We start from the raw sequence: 15,118 nt of genomic DNA, 5'->3' as shown, positions 1-15,118 counted from the left end.
GACAATGCCATTGTACTACTTCTCTTGTGTTTAAGCCAGTGCCTAGGGGATGACTAGGATGACTAGGGAATGAACAATGGACAGAATTGCAGACCCTGGAGTTAGGAGAGCCTGAGTTCAAATTCAGCCTCAGATATGTGACACTTACTAGCTGTGTGTGTATGATGAAGGGCAAGTCACTTAACTAGCTTGCCTCATTAAACAAATCAATAAACCAATATCAAATAGCTCTGTTTGATAGCTGCTTTTATAATATTAAATTCATTTACTCTGGTATATTCAGTCTGCAGATATTTTCTAATATCTCTCTGCTATTTTACTTAAAGAAATAAGGAGGAGGAAGAGGAGAGAGACAAGAAAGAGGAGGAGGAGGAGTAAGAGGAGGAGGAGGAGAAAGAAAAAGAAAAAAAATAAAGAGGAAGATGAGACATAAGGAAGATAGAGGAAAGAGCAAGTCATGATCTTGTTGATGAAAAGAATAGCAAGCCAGAACACAGAGCCATGGTCTATGTACAGAAAACCCCCAGAGCTGAGGGAGTATAGAAGAGTAAGTGATGGGACCATGTCTTGGAAGCAGGACCTTGAGTAGACAATGCTTGGTTAGTGTAGTTCTATTTATTAGATTTATTTGAATGAAATCAAAGTGATTTTCTCTAAAGGAGATGATAAATAGTGAGAGAGGCAGATCAGTGACAGATTGATATTAGAAAATAGATTGATACCAAACTTTATTGAGAAATTTGATATTTTTTCCTCATTCAGCTGCTTCTATATAGTCTATGCATTAATTTTCTTTATGCAGAAACCTTTTAACTTTCCTGTAATCAGTTATCTATTATATTTTTTTGTGATTGTCCCTCTCTTTCTTTGATTAAGAATATATCTTCTGCCTGGAGAAATGTTAGATTGTTAAAATGGAGGCATTGGCCTCTGGTCCTGGCTGGTAGCAATATTGAGTCTGGTAGGTCAACTGTGCTTGGACAGTCTGACCTTCAATGGGTTCACACCAATCAAGGGTCTTCACTAAGTCCAATACCAATATGGTGAAGCCCCAAGAAGGGACAGGAGGTCAGACTGCAAGCAGAGGTGAGCCAGCACAGGTTAGGAATAGAACAGGGCAAAGCTCCCCTACTTTGATGACTGTTAGTGGCAGGGTCAGCCAGTGAGTAGCTGCTGTACTTCCAGCCTGGGTGAGACAAGAAAACTCTGAAGAAGGAAAAAAAATCTACCATTCTGGCTTTTTTTATCAATCCTTCCCAATATAATATTTGACTCCAAGGCCATAATTTTTTTTTTCTCATGTGAAGAGCCACCCACTAATCAATGCTATGATGAGTTGGAAGTAGACAAGCTTTCTCCATGAAAAGTATGATGGATTTTAAGGAGCATTAATCTTTTCTAGTGATAGAAGAATTTAGAAAAGTCCAAGGGCCTCAGTGTCACATGATCCATCACAGAGACAGGTGAAATATCAGAAGGAAACAAACACGGATTAATTCTTAAACCACAAATATAAAGAAACTATTTGTGAACAATCTTGTTGGAAAAGATAGACACCATTCATTGTCTATGTGAAGATAATTTCTGCCTCACGTATTGTTCACCAACACTGTTCCTGCTGTGAAGATGAAGACAGGGATATCCCTGAATACAAAGTGAAAGTGTCCAGAATGACATTCTGGACTCAGATGCAAAGATCTGAACTGCAGAGCCAGCCCTATAATGGGCTAGCTGGATGATCTTCAGCAGGGCACTTCTTAGCATTCAGGGATCTTAATTTCTGTATTTCATGGATTGGAAGCACAGCAAACCTTGTGGACAGCTTCTCCCCACACCTCTCAAAGCCCATCACTACTTCCCAGTGAAGAATCTGGGGTTAGATGAACTCTCAGATCTGATACTAACATACTGAAAATCAAAAGTCAGCATCAGAGACCTTCCTTCTCTTCTCCTCCTTCTCTGTCTCTGTCTCTCTGTCCCTCTCTGTTGCTATCTCTCTCTGTCTCTGTCTCTTTCTCTCTCTGTCTCTCTCTTCTTTCTCTCTCTCTCTCTCTCTCTCTCTCTCTCTCTCTCTCTCTCTCTCTCTCTCTCTCTCTCACACACACACACACACACACACACACACACACACACACACACACCTTGTAATCTAATTTTATTCAATTTCTCTTCACTTACTTGGAGTTGCTACACATTCCCTGTACATGGTATTCCACCTCCCACTTTGATATATTTATATAGCTGGTCTTTCATGTCTGGAATGTGTACCATTCTTACTCACTTCCTTCTTAGAATATCTAGCCACAAGTCCTTTCCTAATAAACCTCCTCCCACTCTCACTGGTCTTCTCACCCTCCAGAAATTGCTTTGTATTTGTTTATTTCTGTGCACACTGTACCCTCCTACCACCCACAGGTAGAATATATATGAACCATGTTAAGTCAGGGTCAGCTTTTATCTTTATGATTCCCAATGCTCAGTGTAGAACATTGCACTTGGTAGGTATTTAATTGATAGCCACTGAATTTGTCAAATTTTCATATCAAATGAAGGTTATGTGGATAATCACATTTGGAGAAGAAGCTGTGAAATTTCAAATTAGTGATGCTATTAAGTGTAGTAGACACTGAGCACTAAATAGCATAATTGCTTATTATGTTAAAATCTCCAATTCACAGAAGTTTCCCAACTTGATAATTGTACGATTGGATGTACAAAGCCAAACTACTGAATAACTCAAGTCTGAAGGAAATGTAGTGGTAATTACTTGGCACAGTGGATTGAATGCTGGGCCTGGAGTCAGTAGCTGGGGGACTCTGGGTAAGTGTTTCAACCTTGTTTGCCTCAATTTCTTCAGCTGTAAAAATAAACTGGAGTAGGAAATGGCAAACCACTCCAGTATCTTGGAAAAGGAAACTCCAAATAGGGTCAAAAAGGTTCCAACAAGCCTTAAATGACAGAACAAAAATAAAATGGAAGGAAATGGGAATAACCCATGGTGTGGATTGTTTGCTATTTTCATAAGTGTTTCCAATACTTTAACCAGTACTAGTCTTAACCTTAATTTTTTTTTCTTTTTTTATAAAACATTTTTATTTTCAAAACACAGGCATAAACGGTTTTTGCAAAAGATTATGTTCCATTTTTCCCCCTTCCTTTCCTCCCACTCCTGGCAAGTAATCCGATATATGTTAAAAATTTGAAATTGTTCCATATATATTTCCACATTTATCATGTTGCACAAGAAAAATCAAATCAAAAAGAAAAAAAAAAACAAGAAAGAAAACAAAATGCAAGCAATCAAAAACAAAAAAAAAAGTGAAAATACTATGTTATGATGCCAACTCATTGCCCACAGTCTTCTCTCTGGGTGCGATGACTCTCTCCATCAAAAAACCATTGGAACTCTCCTGAATGACCTCATTGTTGAAAAGACCCATGTCCATCAGAATTGATCGTCACATAGTCTTATTGTTCTATACAATGTTCTCTTGGTTCTAGTCACTTCACTTAGCATCAGTTCATGTAATTCTCTCTAGGTCTCTCTGAAATCATCCTGCTGATTGTTTCATATAGAAAAACAATTTATTCTTAATCTTAATGGTAAAGATTATACTATAGGGGGCAGTTAGGTGACACAATGGATAGAGCACCAGCCTTGAATTCAGGAGGACCCGAGTTCAAATTTGATCTCAGACACTTAACACTTCCTAGCTGTGTGACCCTGGGCAAGTCACTTAACCCCAGCCTCACGGGAAAAAAAAAAGATTATACTATAAAATTTAGAAGACAAAGAAATTACATACCTCTCACATCTATATGCAGAAGTATTTTTATCCTAAGAAACAGGGGGCAATCACAAAAAAAAAAAAAAAAAAAAAAAAAAGAGGGAAAAGCCTTTGGGGAATGGAAGGCAGAATATTGACCTGACTCAAGGGGTCTAAGGTCACACTTGCTGAACAAAGAGTTTGTCCCTACTCATTTGAATAGACCATTATGTTATAGTCAATCAATCTCCAAAATAGTGAAGAGCCAGGCAGATTTTAGAGCAGAAAGAAAAGGGCTACAAGGGACGAGAAGAGAGGCTGAAGGTTGTGGCAATATTCCAGCTGAATTTTACATCCAGAAGATATTTTGAACAATCAATCCAACCCAGTCTTTATGTACTTGTGGAAACTAAGAACCAGAAAGGTTAAATGGCTTATGTATCAGTTAACAGACAATCACTACACAGTCATTAAGCACCTACCAGATCTCATTGTAGTGGGACATAGAGCAGATCATAACCCATTAAAAGAGGCTGGATTAGAATGCATATCTTTAATCTTTAATCAAAATACTCTTTTCACCAGGCCTTGCGCAGAATCTTTTTTTTTCCAACTGGGCCTAGAAGCATGCAAGCAGAAAGTGAGGGCCCCCAAGAGCGGATGCTCCAACTCTAAGAGCAGCTACCACCTGCTGTGGCCACATCCTTGTACCCAGGCTTCAGGGCAAGAGCAGGCTTTTGAAGTTCATTACAAGAAACTTCTCCTCTGCCCAGCAAGACTAAATTAAAAATCAAGACCACTCACAGCACAGGCTTTTGTACTAAGGTTAACTCGACTAGGAAAAATATACTTTCACAAATATTCCCTTCTTCTGCTGGTCCTTTCCCTCTCCCCAAGTATGGCTTTCTAGAAAGGAGACATTTTGTGCTTTGGGCCCAGCTGCAGCAACTTTCTGGTTACTTCTGATATCTGGTTTCTCTTATCAGAGGAAAGAATGATTTAAATCTCAGATGTAGGGATTTATTTAGAAAATCACTTATTCGTCAAATAATGCTTAAGCACCCACAGTCACTGTGGGTTGCCACTGTGTGGCAAGCTAGGGGAGAGAAAAGACAAGGATGAGATAAAAAAAAAGTTAAGAAGCTTACATTCTAATGAGGGATTACTAGCACAGATAAAGGGAGAGAGGGAAAAGGAAAAAAAAAACACATTATAGCACCTACTATGTGCCAGGAACTGTGCCAAATGCTTTATTTTATTTTTTGATTTTCATTTTCAAAATATATGCATAGTTTTCAACATTCACCTTTGTAAAACTTGGTGCTCCATTTTTTTCCTCATTTCCCCCATTCTTTCCCTTTAACAGCATGTAATACAAGACAGGTTAACTATGTGCAATTCTTCTATACATATTTGCACAATTATCATGCTGCACAAGAAAAATCATATAAAAAAAGAAGACAAAAAGCAAACAAATAACAAAGAAAAAAGTGAAAAAATACTTATTGTGATCCATTCAGTCCCCATAGTTCTCTTTCTGGATGCATTTAAATACTACTTCTGCAATCCAGGCTCTCAGTCACTGCATTGGCCTCTCAATTGGTCTCTATTATCAAAATCTCTTCCATTTTCAATCTACCATCAACAGGGCAAAGAGAATTTTTGTGCAGTCTGGATATGACCAACCATGTCATTCTCCTTCTGAATAATCTCTAGTGACAGAAAATAGATTGTTTGAGAGATAGCAAGAGGACCAGGTTGGCTACTGAAGCAAGCTGGTCCTAAATTGCAAAACACTTTATAATTCAAACAGAAGAGGTTTTATTTGATCATAAAAACAATAGGAAATCCATTAGCGTTTATTGCATAGTGGGTGACATAGTCTAATTTGTTCTTGAAGGATTTTGCAATATTTAAAGGAAGAATTGGAGTGGGAAGTGATTTGAGACAGTGAGACCAGTTAGAGATTTATTATGAGTACGGGAAAAAGGTAATGAGAATCTAAACTAGGGTGGTGGCCATTTGAGTAAAGAGAACAGGACAGCAGTGAGAAAAGCCATGAAAGCAGAAACAAGACTAGTCAATGTATTGGATCCATGGGCTGAGAGAGAATGGTGAATGGAAGACAACGCAATCTATGAACCTGAGAAATCAGAGATATCTTTGATAAAAATAGGGAAATCTAGACAAAGGCTGGGCTTAGGAGCAAAAACAATGATTTTAGTTTTAGACCTGTTGGTCATAAAGAAGATCCAGATTCACTGAAGCTTAATTTCCCGATCTAAGGATAATAATGGCCAGATTGCCTTACTGTAGCATTCCTGTGAGGTTCAAATGAGGTAATATATTTAAAAAGCTTTGCAAATCTTTAAGTAAAATGAGTTCTTTATTTCCACCTTTCCATTGCTTAATATAGGCATTCAAAAATGTAAATATATCTGTATGTAATGTTTTGGATATATCTCAAAGATTTTGATATGTAATGTTGTCATTTTCTTTAAAATATTTTACTCTAGTTTTTTTATGATTTCATCTCTTAAAATATACAAAGGCAACTTACAGTTCTCAGTGAATAACAATATTCAAGATGCTTTACAAGATGAAACATAAACTATATAAAACTACTTGGAAAAATGCTTAAACGCCTAATAAAAGTTTGATAAATTAAAGCAACTTATGCCCATTAAATTTGCAACAAAAATCTTTAAAATAGCCCAATTCAATGCTTAATGGACTCATGGAGCCAATAATGTTCTCATTCATTGGTAGAATTGAAAGCAAGAGGATCTTTCAGAGTTGATAAGGACTTGGAGGCCCAATCAAGTCCATATCCAATAAAAATCTTCACCACAACATCCATAACAAGAAGTTACTCATTTTCTACAACCTTAAAGACATCCAATGAGAGGTAACCCACCACTTTATGTGGTTTCTCCTTATATGTGAGGATAGCTGTAATTGGAAGGAAACTTTTTTTTTCTGACATCAAGCCTTGATTTATCTCTGTGTCATTTGTACTACAAGTCCTACTTCTAGCTTCCACATAAGGGTCTAAGTTCTCTTCCTGATAGCCATTCCAATACTTTAATAAAGCAATATTTCGACACTAAGGAATACTGAACTTGCAGTCATAAGAACAAGTTCACATAAAGTCTGTTTCTAATTGCATATGTGACTCCCTGGGTCTGTTTGCTCAATTGTAAAATGAGGGGACTGAATTATATGACCCCTGAGATCTTGTCCTGTATCCCATGATCCTTCTCCAGAGTTTTCATTCTCCTGCTTGGCCTCTGCCAGTTGCTATTCCCCAGACTACTAATATCAATTATAAACTGTGCTGTCCAGAACTAAACAAGATGTTACAGATGTTGCCAGATAGCATTTGAGAGAACAGGGGATGAGAAGTTCCATCTTGCTTGAACCTGTGCCTCTTAATTTAAAATCAAATGAGCATTTGTGGTAGCTGTGGTTTTTATTAGGTGTCAATTCACTAGACAGCCCCCCTCATCCCCTCCAGATCTTTATTGACCAGCTATTTTGTCCTTTCAAACTTATTCTTAAATCTAATTGCTGTACTTTATATTTATTATTATGAGCTTTCTATTTCTGGCTTCAAAAAAGCAAGATTGTATGTAACAAGTACCTAAAGAAGGTACGTGCAGAATGCGAAAAATGACAAACTGATATGGAGAACTAAGGAATATTCAAAGTCAGTGATTAAAAATATAATAAAAGTTAGCAGAAATAATAGCTCTTCTGGCCCATAATTCTCCTTTGGCAAATGTCCTAAAAGGGTTATCAAAAACAGGCGAAAAGTTATCTGTCCAAAGATTGTTATAGAATTATATAATAACACTACTTATATGTACATATATATGTATATGTAGAGAGATATATACATGCTTACACACATATGAACATACATATGCATATCCAGAATGTTATATAATTATATGAGTCACCATTATGTACAATTGCAAAACACTGGAAGGACGCTCAATGTTCAACTGATTCAGTCAGTGAACAAACATTTATTTAGCACCTATTATATGCCAAAGAATAAGGAATTGGTAAATTATGATACATTAATTTAATGAAATATTTTAATAAAACAAAGAATTATAAGTATGAATAACAAAAGAGAAACATAAAATAAGTAAAACAAAAATCTTATGAAATGTTATGGTGAAAAAACCAATCTGAATAATGGAGTATAAAGAAAAGTGAATGAGGAAAAAAAAAAACCCATAATGTATTTTGCTAAAAGATAAAAGAGGGACAAGGGGGATATTGTGATACTTTATCTTTTCCAATTAATTTATTTTCTGTTTATCTTTGTATTGACATTTGCAGCTAAGCTTATAATAAAATACTTATTTAAACATATTTAAAGGTCCTTATGAAATAATTCAAAGAGAAAACTCAAATAGAGAAGAAAAATACACATCAGAATCACACAAGTTGAAAAGTGAATGGAAGTGAATACAAAAACAATAGATTATTATGGAGACTAAAGGCAAAAAACTGCTGCCACATTATGTACTTAAATGAAGTTAGTTAAATGTAGTTAATTGTAAGACAAATATAATTAGTTATATTAATGTTGTGTTAAATAATTTTAAAATAAATGATAACATTTTTCCTTCCTATCTGGTCAACTGTGGACATTTTTCTGACTCGCTGGATTTAACCATGGTTCAGAGGGCAAAGTATAAAGGAAAGAGTGTAGATTTTGAAATCCGAGGGCCTATCTCTATTGTTTATAAGTGATGTGACTCTGGGCAAGTCACGGGATCTTAGGGGACTGTTTTTTCAACTACAAAATGAGGGCAGTTGGAGCAGATGACCTTTCTAAACTTCGATCAGACTCTGACATCCCCTGAGCCTCTAATTCTAGACTTGGAAAAAACTTAAAAGAGAAACAATACACGAAGATTTCAGAGCCTATGGGGAGGAGGGAAAAGGCATCTAGATAAGAGAAGAACCAGAAGAAAAGGAATGAGAAATGAGTAAGGGGACAAAGGGAGGCAAGAGATGAAAAGATAATGACTAAACAGACAAAATACACCCCCAGAAAAAAATCAAGGAAGAATATTAGACAGGAAAAAGGAAAAACGGCCCATGATCATGATATATTTTCTACCACATAAGGATCTATAATAAAAAGAGAGAGAGAAAATCCTAGAATATCTACAAACTATGGCAAAGGGGAATAGAGAGAACCCCAAATGTGTGAGGGGTCTAGGGTGGGAAGGATGAAAAGAATACCCACCTTCCAGGTGGGGAGTATCCTATGAAATCTTATTTGTAAAGCAAGTAGTACAATTGCTAGCATACAGAAGTTACTTAATAAATACTCATTCCCTTTCCTTCCTTCTTCCTTCCTCAAAGGCCAAGTAGTCCAACGTCCTCATTTTACAGATGGGGAAACTGATTCCAGGGGAGAAGTTACTTGGCTAAGGTCACAAAGAGAAGCAATAGGCAGCAGGATTTGAACTTGGGATGACTCATTTCAGACTCAGTGTTTGTTCCACAGTACCATGCTCGCTCCCTTTCTGTGATTACTATGGAAGAAATTGATTTTAAGCAGAATACATCCTGAAAAGATTCAAACTCCATCATTTTACACACACACACTCACACACACACACACGCACACACACACACACACACACACACACACACACACACACACACACTGATATCCCCAAAGTTGAAGTAACTTGCCCCGTATCACACAAGCAATAAGGGGCAGAGCCAGAATTTGAACTAATTTCCTTCGCCTCCAAATCCAGTGATCTCACCAATATACCAAACCATCCTACACAAAGGGGAAGTTACATGATTTCGAGGACATAACACTCAACTTGGAATCAGGAAGACCTGAATTCAAACTCGATCTCAAATACTTATTAATGGGGTGAACCTGTATTTTGACTTTGCATGGCCCTTCTGCACTTAAATCCGATTCACTTCCAGGTCATAGCATGATCTCCCTGATGGCATGGTTCTCTTTGAGAATGACAATAATGATCCTGGGCAAATCAATTAACATTGCTCAGCCTCAGTGTACTCATTTGATAGATGGGGATAATAACAGAATCTACCTCCCACGGTTGTTCTGGAGATCAAAGGAGAAAGAATTTCTACAGCACCTTACAAATCTAACCACAATATATGCCTTAGCTATTCACTGTGAGGCAATATGAGTATTGCTCTCCAAATATGGTTTTTCATTAAATGCTGGAATCAAATGTTTGCAAGGAATGAGAATATGGGGCTGAGAAGGGAGGGCAGAACTTGGAGCAGAGTTCTTGCTTGAACAGACCTCTCAGACACTAATATAGGCTCTGACTGCTCAATATGGAGAGGTACTTCAACCTCATTTGTGGCTGTGGCGATGACAACTGCATACCAACAAGGAATTAGCTGTACATTCGGAGGAAAATATATTTCCCTATCATTACAGGCATCTCAGAGAAGGCATCTGCTCAGTGGGCTGTAACAGTCAAAAGTCGGTCCCTATTTGTTATGGTTTAGTTTTTGGCAGTGCTGTTGTGTATACAAACAGGCCCAGATCCATCTACCTTGGTCTGATTACCTATGAAGTGTTTGGTTTAAAAAGAGCAGACCATCTTAGAGTAGCTAGATGGCACAATGGATGGAGCACCCACTTTGAAGTCAAGAGAAACTGAGTTTAAATTTAGCCTCAGATATTTAACATTTACTAGCTTGTGACTGAGCAAGTCATTTAACCCCAACTGCCTTGCCCCACTCCCCCAAAAAGCAGAGCATTTCAGTGGGTAACCCAGATCTTATTCCAATCACCAGCCTGGCTTTTTAAAGGAATTCTATTGAAGAAGCCCTTTGGCATTGCCCTGTCACCGTACAAAGGTAGATTTAGTGGGTTCCCTATATAAAAGACCAAGGAAAAAGTCCCCATTGTAAGGGGGCTTACATTATCTTTTGAATGATTGTTTTTCATTGATCAAATATAAATTTTTTTTCCTGTCTCATCTCATATCCCACTCCCTATAGAAAATAAGAAGAAATATCTTCAAACAAAAATGCACAGTCAGAGGATGTATTTTAATGGTTAAGATAAGACATATATAGGAGTGATAAATAAAGGAATGGTATAATTGACATTGAATGACAGGATCTTATCTCATAATATCACAGATTTGGAACATGAAAGGATCTGAAAGGAAACCTAGCACAATACTTTCATCTGACAGATAAGGAAACTGAGGTCTACACTATGGAAGTGACTCGTTACACAAGAAGTTAAAGTCAGAGGCAGGATTTTAATGTGGATCCTCTGAGTTTAGTAGTCAGTGTCCTTTTCCAGAGGTTGAAGTACCTCTCCATATTGAATAGAATCAATAATGGCTAACATAGATGGTATTAAGCAGTAATAGCTAGTGAGGAATGGATAAGAGGAAGGGAGGGAGAAAAATAAGGAACACAAGGTTTGCAAGGATGAAAACTATCTTTGAATATATTTAAAAAATAAAAAAAACTGTTATGATAAAAACCAAGAAACATTCCACATAGCTAACTACATACTTATTGCTAATAATATTTTTCATGTTAAAAGAATCAACAATGAAAAAAAATAATAGCTAATACTTACACAGGGCTTTACAATTTGCAAAGCACTTTATATGTTATCTTATGTAATCCTCAAGTCTAAATTTTACAGATAAGGATACTGGTTGAGAGAGATTAAATGACTAACCCAGGATCACAAAACTAGAGATGCCTGAGGCAGGATTTGAATTTAGATCTTCCTCTCTCCAAGTCTAGTGCTCTTCCAGATGTACTATCTCATTGTTTTTAGGGTCACTAACTACTTTGTAGGATCTGATCCTTAGAATTGGGCAAGTTCTATCTGTCCCATCTCTCTTATGGACCGACTAAAAAGGTCATGTGAGATAAAATAATGAAAACCATTTGGAAAATCCTAAAGTGCCCTATAGATAGATGGGGGACTGTGGATGGAAAATATTGCATACACTGTAAACCTTGGTTCACATTCTGGAAAATTTTGTTGAACTGCTTTTATTCTGTCTGTGTTCTAAGATATGACTCTGAGGAGGAAAGAGAAAACTATACTATGGGAATTAAGATGATTTTAAAATAAAATCTATCAAAGTTTTTTTTTTTTTAATTAAAAAGTTCTAAGTTATTTTAGGCTATAATTTGAACACTTCAATCTCTTGTATGTGATGTTCTCAACAATCATTTAATGATTTCTAAGCCCCAAAATATAAATATTTTTAAAGTTGTTCAGGACATTTCCATTATCAGCAGTATTATACCTTTTGAGTAGCATGAATAATTTGGAGTTGACTATATTTCCTGACTTATGCAATAGAGTGATCATGAGAGTGGCTATCAGAGCACCGGGGTTCAAATCCAGACTGATATTTGCTACATGCATAAATGTGCAGTGCTAGTTTAGCTTCTCTGAGACTTCAGTTGCCTAATCTGTAAGATACAGAAGCTAAATTCAATAATTGATATGGACTTTTCTAGCTAATCTGGGATAAATTAGCTGGATCCATTTAAGAAGTGACATATGATTCTCCTTTGTCATTGATAGCAACCATTTACAGATATAACAGATACAGAGCTGGAAAGGGAATTCAGTCACTATCTAGAATTTGATCAACAATTACTCAACATGTATTTCTTAAGCACTAGATGTTCTAGGCACTGAACGTACAAAAAAAAAATGGAACAGGGGCAGCTAGGTAACTCAATGGTAGAGCAACAGCCCTGGAACCAAAAGGACCTAAATTCAAGTCCAGCCCCCTACAGTTGATAGTTATCAGATGTATGACCCTGAGCAAGTCACTTAACTGATTGCTTTGCCAAAAAAAAAAAAAAAAAGAAAAAAAGAAACAATGTGTCTTTTTTTAGACCTTCCTGCTTCCTCTGGCTTCTTCCCTAAAGTTCTACCTTCTACAAAAAGCTTTTGTGATGACCCTTAGTGTTAGGGACTGTTGTTTGGTGATTATATCTGATTTATGCTGCCTATATCTCATTTGTACCTGGGATTTGCCACTTGCCTCCATCTTTAGTTAGATTGAGTTCCTTAAGAAAGGTAAGAGGGTGGACCTGGCTATTGCTTTCTTTATATGTTCAGGATGTGGCACAGTGCTTGGCGCATTATATATGCTTAACTGGAAGAATAGAGCTAAGAACAGAAGTCTTCTGATTCTGAAATCAAAGTACCTTCCAGTAGATTGCATACAATCTGCAGGACTGGGGTGTGCCAAATCCCAAAGGTAAGCAGAAGACAGAACATTGGTTGCCTTAGCTCTCTAGTTGAACCATCTGATCTCAGTGCCCATAAACAGTGGTTAGTGTTGTCAAGTTTTTATGTAGGTGAATAATCAAACATAGAAGAGGAACAGGAATGACTGGAAAGATACCCTTTCTATTTACATATCCAGAAACATCTCACAGGGAGACTCCCTTCCACTTCCCTGTGAGAGGTAAAATAAACCACCAAAGACTTATGAAAGAAAAGCTCTCCAGAGTTTTTGCCTGGAACACAAAGATTTAATCTGGCAGTTAGTCTGGTCTAGCTGGTTAGCTGGATAAAGCACTGGGATTGGAATTAGGAAGATTCAGCTAATGAAGACTCATTTTCATTCAAATCTAGACTCAGATATTTACTAGCTTCTGACCCTAGACATATCATTTAACCCAGTTTGCCTCAGTTCCCTCATTTATAAAATGAACTGAAAAAGGAAATGGCAAACCACTCCAGTATCTTTACCAAGGACACCTCAAAATGGAGTCATGGAGAATTGGAAATGATAAACAACAATTCAAAGTGGTTCTAATTGTACTCAAATTAAAGGTATATATCATGATGTTGTTTTTCAGTCATTCATTTATTTCTAAATGAAATAAGTGACCATACGGACCCCAATACACTAGACCTTTCTGTCCTTTGCTATCTCTCAAAGTCTGTACAAACTCATGTTCATGGCTTCTGTTACACTACCTACCCATCTCATCCTCTGCCATCCCACTTTCCTTTTGCCTTCAAACTTTACCAACATCAAAATCTTTTACAGTAAGTCTTATCATAATGTTATCAATGTTTATGTGTGTGTGTGCACAAACACATGTGCATATATTATATTATTCAATACAGGCTATACTATATATTCCATAAACTAGTTAATCCAATGGAGAGAGTACTGGACCTGGAACAAGGAAAATATGAAATCAAATCTTGCTAGATTTACCAGTCATGTGATTTTGACCAAGTTACTTAACATTTTAGTCTCAGTTTCCCCATGCATAAAATAGGGATAATGATAGCACTGATCTCATAGTTGTTATGCACACCTAATGAGATAATATAGGCAATTTGCCTTTTAACCCATAAAGAACAGTACAAATATTAGCTATTATCTATTATTTAGGTATATAATACAAGTTAAATAACTAGGTAATAAATAGCTGGGGCCAGCTTTCAACTTTGGTCTTCTTAACTCTAGGATTCATGCTCTATGCACCTTACACCAGATCCAATGGCCTAAGGCTATTTTCCTGGCTGGTTCTAGCAAACTACAATCTCTGGACATATAACTACACTCTTGGGGCTTAAGGCCTTCACAACCTGGGTCACTGACCGGCCAAATGCTGCATCTTCAGGTAAATAAAAATTCAGTTTTAAGGTTCCACAAAAATTAAGATCTAGATGACTCTTTAAAAAAATGTAACTCTTTTCTAACTGTCCCGAGGAATAAGAAGAAAAACCTCCATTCCTTCCTTGGGGAAATGAGTGTTTGCCTGTTTCTTGTTGCTGTTGTCAGCTTTAAAATGTGCTATGAAGCACCATCATTTACCCTGGAAAAATGGGTGACATTTGGAATCAAGAAGCCCACGTCATGAGGAAATGAGCATGTTCTCACTCTGGCTTTATTATTTTGTCTATTTCAAATGAAAACACTGTCAGGTAAGAGATTCTCACAGGCTATATATTTCAGTGGGGATAAATGTGATCTCAAAATAGCTGAGAAACTTCACTGACATAGGATTTTCCAAACAAAAGACATTCAGTGCTTGTACTCAGTCAGTCCCACCCTTCTCTATGCCCAGCTCTTTTTTTTTTTTAATTAAAGCTTTTTCTTTTCACAACATATGCATGGATAATTTTTCAACATTAACTCTTGCAAAACCTTATGCTCCAAATTTCCCCTCTTCACCCAATCACCTCCTATAAGATGGCAAATAATTCAACATATGTTAACCATGTGCAATTCTTCTATACACATTTCTATAATTATCATGCTGCACAAGAAAAATTATATCAAAAAGAA

General features: G+C 36.7%; 1 protein-coding gene across 3 annotated transcripts in view; it reads right to left on the bottom strand.

The window, feature by feature from the left end:
- SUCLG2 (succinate-CoA ligase GDP-forming subunit beta) overlaps window positions 1-15,118 on the bottom strand; it is a 586,130-nt gene that overhangs the window by 286,037 nt on the left and 284,975 nt on the right. The gene's annotated exons all lie outside the window — the stretch shown is intronic.

Source organism: Sminthopsis crassicaudata, chromosome 1 (assembly GCF_048593235.1).
Source record: "Sminthopsis crassicaudata isolate SCR6 chromosome 1, ASM4859323v1, whole genome shotgun sequence".
Taxonomy (NCBI): Eukaryota; Metazoa; Chordata; class Mammalia; order Dasyuromorphia; family Dasyuridae; genus Sminthopsis; species Sminthopsis crassicaudata.
Note: the sequence above shows the minus strand (reverse complement) of the source record. Positions and strands in the feature narration are given on the sequence as shown.